General features: G+C 42.4%; 1 protein-coding gene across 2 annotated transcripts in view; it reads right to left on the bottom strand.

The window, feature by feature from the left end:
- PLCB1 (phospholipase C beta 1) overlaps positions 1 to 15263 on the bottom strand; it is a 448697-nt gene that overhangs the window by 4369 nt on the left and 429065 nt on the right. The gene's annotated exons all lie outside the window — the stretch shown is intronic.

Below are 15263 nucleotides of genomic sequence, written 5' to 3' on the forward strand. Positions count from 1 at the left end.
GCATTTTTTCAGGGATGTATAAAGATGATACGAATTCTGATTCTTCAGCTCTATGCTTTAGTCTAACCAATCTAGTTTCACGTCTCCTTCATCACTTCATCACTGCAACAGCTTTCACTAGGTAGTATAAATCTTCACTCAAACTTTAGGACCTATACTACTCTTATCATCCGTGACCTGTCCACAGCATGTGACTTCACCACTATACCTGCCTCTTGAGCCCTTCCGACCCTGTTCCCCACGCTGCTGTTCTGGTTTTCTTCATGCATCTCTGACTTCTCCTCTTCTCCTGCTGGGCAAATCAATGCCCTTAGCTCACTTGATCTAGTTCCACATTCCTTAATTAGATAAATTTTGCAGCTTTTCCTCCACAAGATCTAAGATCTGGCCTTTTCCTTTTGTTTCTTCTGCAGAAGCTCACTTCCAGTCTTGACTCTGGCAACCTGCCTTCTGTTCCAGCCTCTACTGCAGTGCGGACAAACATGATGAGTCTGAGGCATAAATGGTTGTATAATATATTCCTTGGCTCTAAATATACATTTGTATCAACTGTTAGACAGTCACTATCTTAACTACCCTTCTTTCACGTAGTAAAGTCTGAACTCTCCTGTTTTCTGGCTTTATGTCTAGATACAGGTTCTTGAAGGGATCCGCCTTTCTTCTCCATTTTGATAACACCTCCAAAAGGATGTATAATATCAGAGAGAGAAAAACAGTGCCGTAGCATGATTGGTAGGAAATGATGGTGATCATCACTCCTTGCCTGGGTGCCTGCAGCCCAAACACCCTCGGGCTGCTGGAACGCATTGCAACGCCTGGTAGCTGTGCTGCCAAAAATAAACACCAGCAATTGCAGCAGGGAACAACACTGGCACTTTAGGCGTCATGTGGAGATTTACTAGTAACTGGTTCCTGTTGCAGAGTACCAGTGATGGATGCCTACCGCCTAACAAGCTTCTCAGCCACCAAGAGGCTACCGTCTGCACTGGTCTCTGTTCCAGAGTGATGGCGAGTATAGCATTCATGGTGGTCACTTTGCAGATGCAGCCTGCAACATATGTAGCAAAGATGCCATTCTAGACAAAAGGCCAGTAAAATTTCACTGTGTTACCATGGTAAAATCATGCTTTTGGTTACGGTTCATTACTAAATAGCCAGGAGCAGACCAAAACCTAAAGAAATCACTGTATTATCAGCCCTCATTTGTTCAGATCAAAGAAGAGCTTGCAAGCCCCAAACTGTGTCTAATTTCTCAAACTCTATTAGTTGTTCTAATAAAAGATACTACTTCACCCAGCAAACTGTGCCTTGCCTGGGAATTTTTTGTTCTCAGTCAGGGCTGTAATTCTTTTGCTCCATCTACAAGCACTATTTGTTGCTTGGCCTTAGTTAGCTTCCATCCAGCTGGCTCTCCAATGTCGTCTGGATTATGCAGCCAGTTTTGGCAACCAGTAATCACGTGACAAAACTGCAGAGCTGACTCGTTTCCCAGTTCACCTTGCCTCCTGGAGTCTCATAAAACCTTCCTCTTCCCTGTGAAGATGCTAAAATAAAGGTCGTGCAGAATGGTAACACATCTCACAGAAGGAAAAGCAATTGAGTGAGGCAGCTCCATCCATTCTTTCCAGGAGGTCACAGCTAAACCTGGTGGTTTGTATTAACCAGCATAGTTAGTTAACACGGCTGAATGAACACTCACACCGCTTAAAAACAAAAAGGAGGGGCAGAGAGGAGTGTCTGTTAATTTGTGGCAATTATCCAAAGGCGCCATCACAGGTAGGAGGAGATTTATGCCATATGTGCGATAAAAAAACCCAAAGCCCTGCATTCATCCAAAATAGCCCAATGCTCTGTTCAGATCAGACACATGTCCGAATGAAGCAGTGACCCCACTGCCTGGGCACAGAGGCTGCAGGAACGGGCAGTTCCTGGGGTTTTGCAGCAATGGGCGAGGTGGGTGCGTGGGGTGCCTGCTGGAGGGGCTCAGAGCACGCTGTGCACTGCTGGCACTGGGCTCCACCACATTTCTCTGCTCAGGAGCACTTGCAGCAGGGCACAGGGCTGCCCGTGCTGCTCGGCAGCGGTGCCCGGGCACACCCCACAAAGGAGTTGATATTCAGCCCAAGTCCCCACAAGCACAGGCAGCTCTGCATACAGTCGTCTTTTAAGCCTAGGAGTCACAGGAACGGCTCTGGGCCATCGGAAGACAAAGCTTTATATAAGGGCGTGAACTTCCTGAGACAGGACGGTCAGGAGGCAAGGCAGGGGTAAACGGCTGCTGCCTTTCCACACCTCATTGTCATATACAGAAGTACTGAATTTGTAAATTTTGGTCAGCTCAGAAAGAGGTATGTAAATTCAAAAGCCAGAGAAGATCTCCTGGCTCTCAGCTCCCTTTAGAACCCAGATATGCTTAATTAGGTTTCAGGACACTAGAAATATTTGAAATACATCAGAAACTGAACCTTACTTGAACCTAGTACAAGCCTATGTATGTTGGTAGATAGCAGCTATGTCTAATAGTCACCTCTTACCTTACCTATTACCTCTCAGTGGATAATCCCCCCAAAGTCGAGCGTTTAATAGAGATTACATGACTCTGGAGCTACCTCTCTCTCCTCAATGTCTCTAGAGACAGCCTGCATAGATGAGATCTCTCATGAGGAGAAGGTTGAAGTTAGGTGAGACGGAGCTGACACTAGCCAAGGAGGCTTGATGAAAACTGCAACAGTGTGTAAAAATTAAGTTTCTTTTCAAAGCCATTGTCGGTCCTTCCCCCTGCCCCCTGCTTCCCCTCGCTTGCTGTTCAGGCAAGCACATACAGAGTCCAAAGCCGCCACACGGCCGCCTGAGGCACCAAAACCTTCCCCAGCGAGCCGGGGACCTGCAGACCCGTGTTCGCCTCAGAAGGCTTTGGCCATATTTCTTGTTAAACCACTGCTCCCAGCACGACACTAACAGCTGTAGGCCACAGTTAAAGAAACAAGATCCAGTTCTGAGCTTGCTTGCTTAAAATCAGTTGATTCATTAAAAACAAAAAAATCTGTTTTTCTTTTAAAAGTCTCAGTGTCCTCCTGCTAAAGTGATGTCAATATTTTGTGGCAGCACTCCTATTAGTAGCAATAGTCATAGGCGTCTTTTACTTTGCTGGCTGATTACAAGACCGAGCTCCGTGTCAGGTATCATCATGAAACGCGAACCTCTCAGCTGGGTTTGTGCTCCCTAGAAATGCACACAGCCTTTTGCTGTTGGCCACCCAGCTGCATAAAATGTCAGTGTTTGCTGTTAGTCCTTGTCATCTGCTGGATGTTGAACCTGAGAGGGTCAGAGAGCGCCCGAGGGACCTTGGCCCCCGCGAGTGCCGCCACGGCACTCGCATGCAGGACAGCTCAGCGCAGCTCCACGGCTGGGACGCTGCACAGCAGGGGGACTTCTTCTCCTCTCTGGCAGTACAAACATCAAACAGCACCACTGTCTTGCTTCCCCCTGGTATTTTAAACTCAACTGCAATGCTGTTTATGGTGTTATGACGGAAGTAAATCAATTTGTTTGCGCTCATCCCTTAGGCATTTGAATAACGCCTTTGCCTTAATGCTAAAGAAAAGCCATCTTTTTTCAGCCCAATGATTTTCTATGGAAGCCCCAGAACACCTCCCCTGGTATGTAAGAGCTGATGGCAACGCTCCTCCTTAGTGGAAAAAACCAAGCGGCGCTGGCTCAATAGCTGGAAAGCGCAGACTGCTTCTGTCACCTCTCCCACACAGGAGGAAATGACAGAGAATAACAGAGCTGCTCACTCTTTTCAGACCATTGCCACTTCAGGAAAAGGCAAGGCAGGTTCATGTTTCAGAACACATGCCTGACCCAAATTGGAAAAAAAAAAAAAAAAGTATGTGTTAAAATCAACAATATACTGCAAAGCCTTGACCTTACAACAGATTTCACAGAATCACCTCTCCACAGAACGAAGTGAGCCATGGACGTGCCAAAAGCTGGCCTTTCAGAGGGGCTGAGGTGCATTTTTGGTACCTCTTGCACTGACAATAAACCGACAGAGCAGGCAGCAAAGGATGTGTGTTTGTGTGTGTGTGTGTGAATCTCTCTGCATCACTGGCACCTCTAACAGACTTGGGCACAGCATGGTCTTACCAACACTTGGGTTGCCTCCCATCAAAAATCCACCTATCCAGATTTATCTGTTACTATACGCTGTAGCTGCTAAACAAAGTGACCTACACTCGCTTTTAGGTGTTTGGAGATAGACAAGGCGGGAGAAAATAAGAAGGATAATTAGAAGGGCAGATCATTATCTGGACCCTTGTTCCCATTAACACACAACAACCTTCCTCCTTCTGCTTTCTCATTATCTGCCCTCTTATCTATCCTATCATCTCTTTAATCCCCAACAAAAATACTGACTAATGTCACCTCCATAAGAATACTCTCAAACCATGCTCCTTTAGTATCCCAGAGTGGCTGGCAATATTATTTCTTGTTCAGATATATCGTATTCCCACATATTTTACTTACAAGCAATAAGTTAACACTTTAAAACTTGGAGCCATCATTACATGTTTGCAATGGGGTCCTTAGGGATATGAGATGAATTGCATTAGTCACTCTTAAAAGCAGTGGCCATAAGCTTTTACTCTTGAATGCATGTTTCTCTCTATCTGCCTTTTATTTCTTACCCAGCAGTGGTAGTTAAAAAATCGTCAGGCTGATCCTCACATCAGCTTTACAAAATGGATATTTATCGCCACGTTACAGATGAAAACAGAGAGATTAAGCTTGCATCAGGATCAAAAGCCAGAGGGTGCCGTGCTCAGTGACGGCTCATTTGAAAGGGGCTCTCCTCCACAGTTTTTATGATGGTATATCATACTACACGTGCACCAGCACAGGCCTGGAACGGCCTGTGGACCAGTGAGGGACCAAGGTGCCCTTCATGGAACTTGAGCGTTTTGTGATCGTGTTACCCATGACCAGGATAATAGTAGGTATGCTGATGCTTTAATTATGGCTGTCCTGCCGGTGTTGGCGCTACCCCACTAGCGGTTTCCGTGCAGTTGTCATGCCCGAGGGTCCCCTCGGACTTCGGCCAGCCGCTAAGCAGCGCGGCCGAGTGAGGCCTTGGGCTGGAGTGCTCTCTTGTGCCCCAGTCTGACAAGACTGTCTCCTCTGAACCTGATCTACAGCCAGCCCAGCAGCTAGCAGTACGGGTGGAAATCGCAGGGCTTTACATGACTAAGCCTGTACTTCAGCTAGCAGTTAAGACACAACCAGAGGCCCTGGTGGCTAGCCAACTGTCCAGCTGATTGACTCACATTCCCTTTGAATTCAAAAGGATCTTTGGCATCCTTAGTTACAATCGCTTTCCAAAAAGGGTCCTCATTCAGAGAAAGGCATGAGCAACACTTCCTTGGAATGTGGGAGATGAAAATGAATATGGTCATTCAGCTTAACGCAAGGAAAATGCATTAAGGAAAGGAAATATGGTATTATTAAAACTATTTATATCATTTATACCTAGCTGTCATTATTGAACCTACCAAAATAACACAGCATAACATTAAAATAGGGAACACAGCATTAAAAATAGTAACTGTGATCAATAAGGCATCACAGAAGCAGAAACTGTGGTTTCAAACTATTCTGATCAACCCTCTGTAGACTTTCGCATACTTGCAATGTGATCTAATGAACTTCTGTTTCCATCAAGAGCAAAAATAAAATGATCACATGAAAAACTCAGCGTGCTGCCAACACAAGTTACCAGGAAGACTGAAGTTCACATAGAGTGTTCTGATTAAAAAAAGAAAAAAAAATAAAAAAGGGCTTACAGTGTGCATTAAAGCAACCACTAGTCTCCAATGTGACCCAAACTGTCTCTAATGAGTAAGCCTGCGGTTATAGAGACCAAAGGAGTTCCCAATCCTGCTGTTATCGGAGCACCTACACAAATATTACATGCACAACAAATTTAGGGAGGCATCAGTGGGCTAATGCTGTTGCCAGGGTGTGGTGGAAGTCTATTGCCTCTACCACACAGTCAGCTTCAGCAGCTTCCTGAAGACGACAGGCAGAGATGTACGACCTCCATGCCCACCTCCTCCCCTTCAGCTTTCCAGCCTGAGGAAAAGGGAAGCACTGGGGAGAAACCTCGTCCAAGGCATTCCCTCCTGCCATGGCAACGCCTTTGAGGCTGTTAATGCAAACACTGATGCTCCTTTCTGTTGTACCTGAGAAGTGGCATTTAAGAAGGTGGTAATGAGTTTTCAAACTATCTTCTTCTGTCTTCCCCATCAAGCTAGTGACGCTGAACCTCTGGTGTGCACAGTGGTGTGGCCTCATAACGTATGTCTCCTGATATAAGATCAGGAGACCCCCCCAACCCAGAGGCAGCTATCTTATGCAAAGGCAGCCCTGCTTCCACACAGGGACTGCAATTCATTCCAGCTCACGCTTCTTTTTTTCAATTAAAATACATTTTCAATTCAAAATAACTGAAAAAGCATCTAAAGAATTCATCTTCAGGCAAAAATGTTTTCAGAAATTTATGTCTAAAATACCAGTGGTCAAATATTTTGGTGAAAAAAAAATTCTCCAAAAATATAATTTTACTGAATCAAAACCTTTCATTAAGGCCATATTTGTTTTGATGAAGTTTTTCCAATGAAAAATATTCAGAATGTCTCACAGCAAACTTTTTAAAATGTCAGAGTTTCTATTTCTGCTTACAATTTTTCTGTAAAGCCAATTTTTTCTGTTTCTTTTTTTCCATCCTTTTAATCCATCTTACACTGCATCATTCAAGAACATTGTTTCCCATATCATACTCTTTCTTGCTCTTATTGAAAAATAATCAAAATGTTCTGGCTCAGCAATCCAGGTGAAAATGCACTCTAAGGACCAAACAGTTTGGTATCTCCAAAAGTTGCTGACGTTTGCAAGACGAAACTCTTTATTCTCCAATTTGTGAAAAGCTTTTCACAATTTTTGAGTTTTGAATCCAAATGTGAAATATTTGTAACTTGTGTTAATTTACCTTGGGATGGGAGAGAGCAAATATCAAATGACATTTTTAGTACATGTCAAAATAATGACATTCTTTAGCACATGGATATTGTATCTATTTACCTGCTGTCATCTGACACTAATCTCTATCCATAATTACTGTAGCACTACCAACACGAAGTATAATACTTAATTACCTATAACTACTATCTGTTCCTTACGTTTCGTTGATGATAAACTCAATTGTATGAATTTATTTGACGTAACTTGAATAGAATTTATTTTGACAAGAGGTAATCACTGGTCACTACACAATTAATAACAAAACGGGACTGCAACCTCAATAGGACTTAAAAATCTAACTGTTTCTGTTTAGTAAAGTTTCCATTTTCTTGTTCACATATCATTGGAACTAACTGTTTTATTTTCTTAACACCAGTGACACGGGCATTTCACTGATTAGTGAAAGGTTACCGCAGCAGAATTATTGGTCTGAGATTGTTGCCCCTTTCTCACTCCTCCCCTGTTTCTGTAATTCTGCTAAAGCTCTACATACTTATTTTTCTTCCTGTAAATGTTTGACCTATGTGCCTGAAGATAATTTTGAATAGAGGATTTGGGGCTTTTATGACTGCATCAGACAACAAATATGCATAATGTCAGTGACCTCAATTTAGCTTCCAAAATAGCACATACAGGACTCCCAGATTAAGGGTACGGAGAGCAGGCAAGCTGCTGTTCTGTTGCTTTTCATTTTCAGAGCTTACTTAATTAGATAGTAGTTCTGGAGGGATGCAGCGTTAAAAGATATATGAGTAGCAAGAATTGTTAAAAGCAGATGGAGGCTCAATAACAGGGAGAATGAAATTGAGGACCAGAGCTCAGGGATCAAGTGATTTATAGGCAGCAATTTTCCTTTATTGAAAACAGGAGGAGTTTCTTATTAAGGACTATGTTATTCCCTCCACTAAGCAGATTCCTGCTGGGAGGCACAGGAGGAACGACTGCTGTGTCCCCCTGCAGCACGCAGAGCGTGACGGGAGGCTGCAGGCAGATGGTGGGTGGCCAGAGCTGAGGTCGGTGGGCTGCAGCAGCCCGGAGGACAACCTCTGCAGGCCCCTCCGAATGCCACGTACATGCCCTCTGCGATGTGCAACTCAGGAAAGGGGCCCCACGAAAGCAGCTGGGAAATGTGGCTTCTTTGGAAGCCTTTTATCCAGGGCTGAGGGGGAAACCAAGGACTGAAAGGAGTGTGGAAGCACACTGGGAAAGGAGAGTTTTAATGCCATACGTGTGCAGAGCTCATTAGAGGAACCGAAGAGGTGAAGGAAAGGGCTTTTTCTTTTTCTCTCAATAATTGCAAGCATGCCATCATGTTAACATTTGGGCCTAACACAGCTACTCAAGGACAATATGGCTAAGCATGAAAAGAAACTATTCAGGCAGCTGAGGTTTTATCTCAAAAGATGCTGGAGTGTGGAATCATTAAAGAAAACCTAAGGGCACTCGTAACAAAGAAGGTACAGGGAACATGCATTACAGTAGCCAAATGGCAGATGCAGCAGGAATGTCTTTATATTGACTGGAAACCCTCCTATAATGATTATTATCCTCAGACAAGGACATCTCAGTCTCAGTGGATACTCATCACTACCTTTAAAAATAATGGTTAAGTCAGGGTAAGCAAATCATCCAAAAGCATTCATCATCATCATCAGCAAGAACAGCAGGAGGAGAGAACTGCCTATCAAATCCTGTCCTTCCACGGATACAATATTTTGCCATGTGGGACAGTAACCTCTAAAAACACAGTCTTCCAGCAGCAGCTCCAGTCGTCTCCCAGGTGAGACGCTGTCAAGGTGACAGCTCTCCTGAAATGCTTAGATGCACCATGGAAGCAAATAGGGCCTGCTAGGGCCCCTTTCCACCTCCTCTCACTGAACTAGTCTCATGGACTCCACATGCCAGCACCCCACTTTTCAGACTGTAAGAGACATGGGCACACCAACTCCAGGACTTCCTGGGCTCCCAACTCCAAAGCTCCTTTTCTCCCAGAAAAAGCTCCCGCAAGCCAGTCTTCCTGCAAGCTCTCCATACTACTCCTAGAAGTCTGGCCCTGTTGCTCAGCAAGTAGTTGCATTTTTGATGAGTCCATACCTGCGGCCCCCCGTTTCCCTGCGTTCCCTGCCAACAGGTTTCACAGTCCAGATACCTCCTTTTCTATTCACCTCTGCAAAGATCAAAATGGCAAGAACGAACTTGGCTTCATAAATTGCCCCAAGATGTGCTTGATAAAATCACTGTAACACCTTTATAACAAAACCACTTCACAAGCCAAGAAGTGTAAAAACTGTATACTGTGTTATCTTTCCTTACATATACTACCTCTTCGTCTTCCTCTGACTGCTATCTTTCATGCTTCAACTTTGTGTCTCTTCCTATTAAAGCAAAGGTGATTTGTTATGCCTTCTCTAACGTACAACTAGTCCCTGTACCAATGCGCCCTTTACTATCTGCTGTCTCAAGGCATTAGACTGTAACCTCAGGGCCTTCATCAGTCTGTGTCTCCACCTTTATTAACTGCAACCTCAATTAAACCAATGGGACTATGAAGAAAGCTGGGACCCGGGCTCCTAGATTCCAACACTCTCCTAAAGAAGCTTTCATCTTCTTTGTGTTCAGTAAACAGAAATCTATTCCAAGAGCTAATTCAAAAAACAAATGTTTGAACGATAAGATGCCTATCAGCAGGTGCCCAGGTTACACATGTTTTATATATACACAAGCCTGTACTGCGCCTCTGCTGAAAACTTCTGAGTTGGAGAGGCTACTTGCAGCAAGAGCCTAGAAAGGCGATCTTTTGCTGCTCATAGTTGTATTACCGTTAGTAATTTCAGATCACTTGCATTTTCTTTAAGGAACTAGCTTGTACTGAATTCTGTGGGGGGATTTTCTTCACAATAACTTTGTTTTCTATTTCTTTGGTAGTACACTTTAATCTCATGCAAAGCCCCGTTCTGTGCCTTGTAAGCTGTATATTTGGAATCATTCATTTTTCTGATGACTATTTTGTGTAATTGTTTCCTTTTGTGGATAAAGTGCTTTCTTAAGCTGTCCATGCTTTTTTGATGACTCTATAAATATGTGACCTATGTAGCTCATGATGCATATGAACAAAGATAATTTGAGCTGGTACGAATGGGAAAAAAATCTGTTCGCCATGAATATGCAAGATGTTTTAGGGCCAGATTCTGTTCTTTTTCATTATCACTGGAATAACTAAGTTAACTGCACTGCGAGCAAAAGACAGTCTGCTGTTTCAGTGCAGTAAACTCAGAGAAACGCCACTGAAGTCTTTGCTATTGTCAGATACTGCTCTTAGTTTACTGGCGTGGATTTTGGATAAATAACTCTAGTGACATAGCTCAAACAGAGGTTCTTAATCATCCCTTTTATAAAGTGCTGTCTGTATTTTGGATACTGTCTTCAAAACAAAGAAGAAAAAACTCAGTGTATCCATTATCTTCTAATGACCGTGATTTTTTCATTCCCGTGATGCCTCCAAGACACCCTGTAAACAGGCAGCTGACTGTCCAACAGCAGAAGCTTTGGAAGAGTAGCATTATTTTAACTCTCAGTGCAAGGGGCCAGAATAGTCCCTTGGAAATTTCTTTTAAATGGCATCTTGAGGTTACAACAGAAACAATATATTCCAGAAATATTTCAAATCCCAAGTGTACTACGGAAAACAAGAATCTCAAAGCTGTGTAGTGCCGCAGCGGCCAAGTGGGATGTCCCAAGGGCGCAGTGGAATCCATACGGCCAGTTATATAATATGTTTTGCATAGAAGTGGTGCTGTCCTGCAGATTCAGTGGTTCCGGTTGTTTCTGAAAAGAGGAGTGAGGCAAGACATGAAAGCTTCAGGTGCTTAAGGCATAAGGCATGTGTGAGGGCTCAGGAGCTGACAAGGTAGAGACCTGAAAAAGTTACGGTGAAACCACCACCATGCTTTTGGGTTTTTTGCCTAAACTCTGAATACAGTTTAACAAAGTTTTTTTCAGTCTTGAAAATTCATTTTGCTAATAGATAACTGTAGTGTCGCCTGTGTCCGATGCTTGGCAGGACATCTCTAGTAGGTCCCTTCATTATCGCAGAAAATTCCCTCTAAGCATAGCGATTTCATCTCCAATATTACTATAGCATGAAAAGGAAACAAACGGTCTACTTCTCTGTTTCTCTCTAGCGGCACCACTGTGCTACTCCCTGGAAACGGCACAGACTCATCCATCCTATGGCTAAGGCTGGCAGCTCCTTTCACTGCGATGCTCTGCTCTACCTTTCCTACTCAGTCCAAACTCTCAAGCCTGTTCAAAGTAATAAGAGCTCCTAACATGCCCTGAGGTTTGTGTCTTGTGACTACCACCTCCTGAAGAGAACAACGTTTCTTAAGGTATGTGCTCAGTGTAACTTCCATGCAATGGACTATTGTCAGGAAACTGTGCAGAGTTTTAAAAGTAAGCCATCATTAGTACAAAAAATAATCACACCGTTAAAACCTTATACAGCACTTTGAGGTTTATCTTGCACTGACTCCACATCATAAAAGACTCTGCAGCATCGAACTTCACTGAAATGTCTGCTTGGAAAATTACTGAGCACTCCTTCTGTTAATATCCTGCTAAAAATGAATGCTTTTAGACTAGAAGCAATCACTCACTGAATAATGATCAAAGGCATAGACTTTTTCTTTGAAAATCTTTTCAAGTAGTTACTGTTCTGCAATCCCTTGTAACAACAAAGGTTATTCCAAAATATTTCCTAATTATCTCACTAACAACACGCATCTAGCTTCCTCTTTACTATTAGCAGACATGTGCATTGAATCTCACCAGCCAATCTATTTGTATGAGACAATTTAGTGACCAACCCATTATTTTCGCACATAACAATCTAATGAAAAAATCTAGTTTGAATGTAATGCTGAGGTATCTGAGACACATGGACTACTAAACGCAGTCAAATGCGCATATGATGGTTAGATTAGGCAAACACTGGCGAATATTTCTCGCATTTCTAGCAATGATACAGTTGCAGCAATGCTCTTTGGTTTCTTTAGAATTTGGCAGCAGGGAGAACTGAGGTTGTGTAAAGACAAGAAATAACTGTAACATTACAAACTACGACTTTCTCTGATGAAGTAACATGCAATTTTTTTCAGTGAAGCAGCCTGTTCTTCATCACACCCACCCACCTCTAAACACAACAATAAAAGGGAAGCTTCACATGACATATTTGATACACTACTTTAGAAATTCTCTGTATTTTACGTCACCACTACAGAAGTACATATTATTTTTTCCAGAAGACAAGCAGAGATTAATTGGAGGAATGAATGAATGTTGGTATACCCTTCTTTAGGAATCTATGTCTTAATCTCTTTGGAAGGTATTTTTAAAAATAAATTAGAATTAGCTGATTTTGAAAAATAAACTGCAGCTACCCAAGCCATTTACATGCTCTTAAATCTTTGAAATTTTAAACTAAAACAATAGAGAGTTTAAAACTACTCTCGGATATTCTCAGCTGTTGGTGTGTTTCATGAAGAGCAGGCTTCCCACTTTGGGAAAGCAACGCAAGACCATAAACACATTCTAACCCTGCAGCTGAGTTGTATATCGGCTTTTGCTTTGCTGGTTCATGGATGGGACTAGCTGACGTCTTATTTTTATTTATTTTTCATGGTTTATCTGACAAAAAATCAGTTTTGGTAGGAATGATCTGTATTTCCCCTAGATTTTGCCCTTTTTTGAACTGTTGCCCATGTTTTCAGTTCATTCAGGATGAATTACTGTAACGTCCTAAGTTTTTTTGTTAGTATACATAGTTAAAAATCAAGTGGCAAAATAAACATATGTTCCTGCACTTATCTGTATTCCTTTAGGGTCAAATTTTCTAAGCTGCCCAACGCTGGCTTAACTCTACACCGAGCAACAGTGGAGACAGAGCTACTGCCCCTCATTTTCAGTCTTTAAGCCTTTGTCCTTCCAAGAGGACAGTGGCATTAATGACACAGTGTTCCCAAGAAGGGAGAGTTTTGAGACTGGGTTTAACAATGAGAAAAGGTTGGGACTCCACTCAAATTTATTACATAAAGAACAGCAAAACCAAGTGCCAGATGCTACTAAGAACATAAAGTCTGATGCAGTTCACACGTGCTCTGTGTCCACCTGTACATCTCACTACTTCCACCATTATTTCATCCATATATCCACCAATTCTCATTGTTTTGTGCTGTATTACACAGCAAGTATTTTTTGATTTGGGAACTAAAATTAGTATGGAATTTTAACTGCAACTCTTAAAAACTAAATGTAAGAGCAACACTGCCCAGAGGGTCAATCTAATTAAAAATAGCCTGAAGGTTTTTACTTCCCAGTACTACAATGAACTTAAAAGGAAAAAACCTCTTCTTGTCTCTGTACTGCTTTTACTGGATTTAGAAATACTATGCAATGGGAGGTTAACGAAGCCATCCTCATGATTAAGTTCAAGGGATTAATGCTTCAGTTCAGTTGTTTTTTATTTAAACATTTTTTCAAAGGTCATATTAGCACTAGCTATTGCAAATTACCCCTCAAGTTTAAATGAACCTTAGAGAAAACTTTATTTTGACCATCTATAGCAAGCATCCCACAATACAAAAATTGACATATAAGGCAGTTTTATAACACTAGATAAATAATACAGTCTGTCCCACTGTTACACAGAGTAGCTTGAACTCGTGCCTGTCAAAGGGCTCACCCAAAGTTCACTCAAGTCAATGAGAAGACAGTGATTGACTTCAAAGGGTTTTGGATCTGACAGCGCTGGCAACCATGTAAGTACAGGCGAAAACTAACTAGGTCAAAAGAAAGAACCACTAGCACAAAATAGCATGAAGTGCACAATCCTTCACCAACAGAAATCTGTAACTAATCTGAATCAGAAAGAAAGGGTGCAAATGAGGTAAGCCCAATTTCTCTGCTGCCCTGTTTCAGAGGTTCAGGATTTTCAACTGTCTTGCCACAGCAATTGAAGGAAGCTGCAAAGCATGAAAGGAAAAAGACCAGGAAACAGGATCAGGTTGTCACTTAAAATCTAAGCCTGTTTCAAAAGACAAATTCACATGGGGAAGGTCTAAACCTGCCCATCTTTCTCTCTTTTTGCATGCAACCTAATGTGGGTTTCTGCTGGGCACCTGAGCTCCATGAAGAAGGGAAACATCTGAACATGCTTTGCTCTCTTAATGTGTAGTATGGATGAAGAAATACCACCCTGAGCATACTGCAGCCCAACCAGCCAGCAGATATCCAGAGGTCAGTTCTTCCTAAGTTTGGTGGAATACACAGAGCCTGGGCTAGCAATGAGCGATGACGATCGAAAGCGTGCGCCTCATAGCACCTGACATGTTTAAATATGCCCTTTAGTAGGCTTTTCACCTTGCAGTGCAGCTGGACATCTTAAAGTCCTCCTTAGCAAATCTTTTAACGGTATTCCCACTAGTACAAATTGGTTTTGTGGTCTGACCTTTTGCCAGGAAAAGGGATATACAAATTCCCTAGAAGCTTTTCCAAAGGCAGCCGAGACAGGAAATTAAGGGATACTACCACTTACTACCAGTTAGAGAAGTCTTATGTCTGGAGAACGTCTGTACACCAGGAACCTTAGAAGGCAAATTGTGTTTGAAAGGATTTCTTTTCATCAGGCTACCAGGAACTTGAGTTCTACTGAGAATCGGACGTGTTTGTCTGATTCAGCTTTATAGGAACACATAGGACAACTTCCTTAAATCCTTAGTCTGCGTTTAGTAATACGGTTGTTTCCCACTCCATTTTTAAAAGACCACTGTGACGTTTTCAAGTGAGAAGTTTAGTCTATTAAATGCTTAGGTACCTTCATGGCTGACCTTTCATGGCTGAAAATCCACTGCCTATTTTTACAAGTCATGAGCCTTTCAAAAGGACTTGAAAGGCTCTATAATATGCGCCTAAAGTTAATATGGAACTTTTCTATTTTGTCTAGAGTCGTACCTGATGTCATCTGCGTCCGGTTTATAACGATGCCAATGGAGCTGTTCTTGATGTGTCTCCACATGCAATCTTTTCATTCTTATGAAAGAAACACCTAAGTATTCTAAGAATACTCAGCACGTGGATAAAAGGGATGGTAAGTAGTGCCATTCTACCTTCACCGTTTGTCAGGTAAA

This window comes from Struthio camelus, chromosome 3 (genome assembly GCF_040807025.1).
Source record: "Struthio camelus isolate bStrCam1 chromosome 3, bStrCam1.hap1, whole genome shotgun sequence".
Lineage (NCBI taxonomy): Eukaryota > Metazoa > Chordata > Aves > Struthioniformes > Struthionidae > Struthio > Struthio camelus.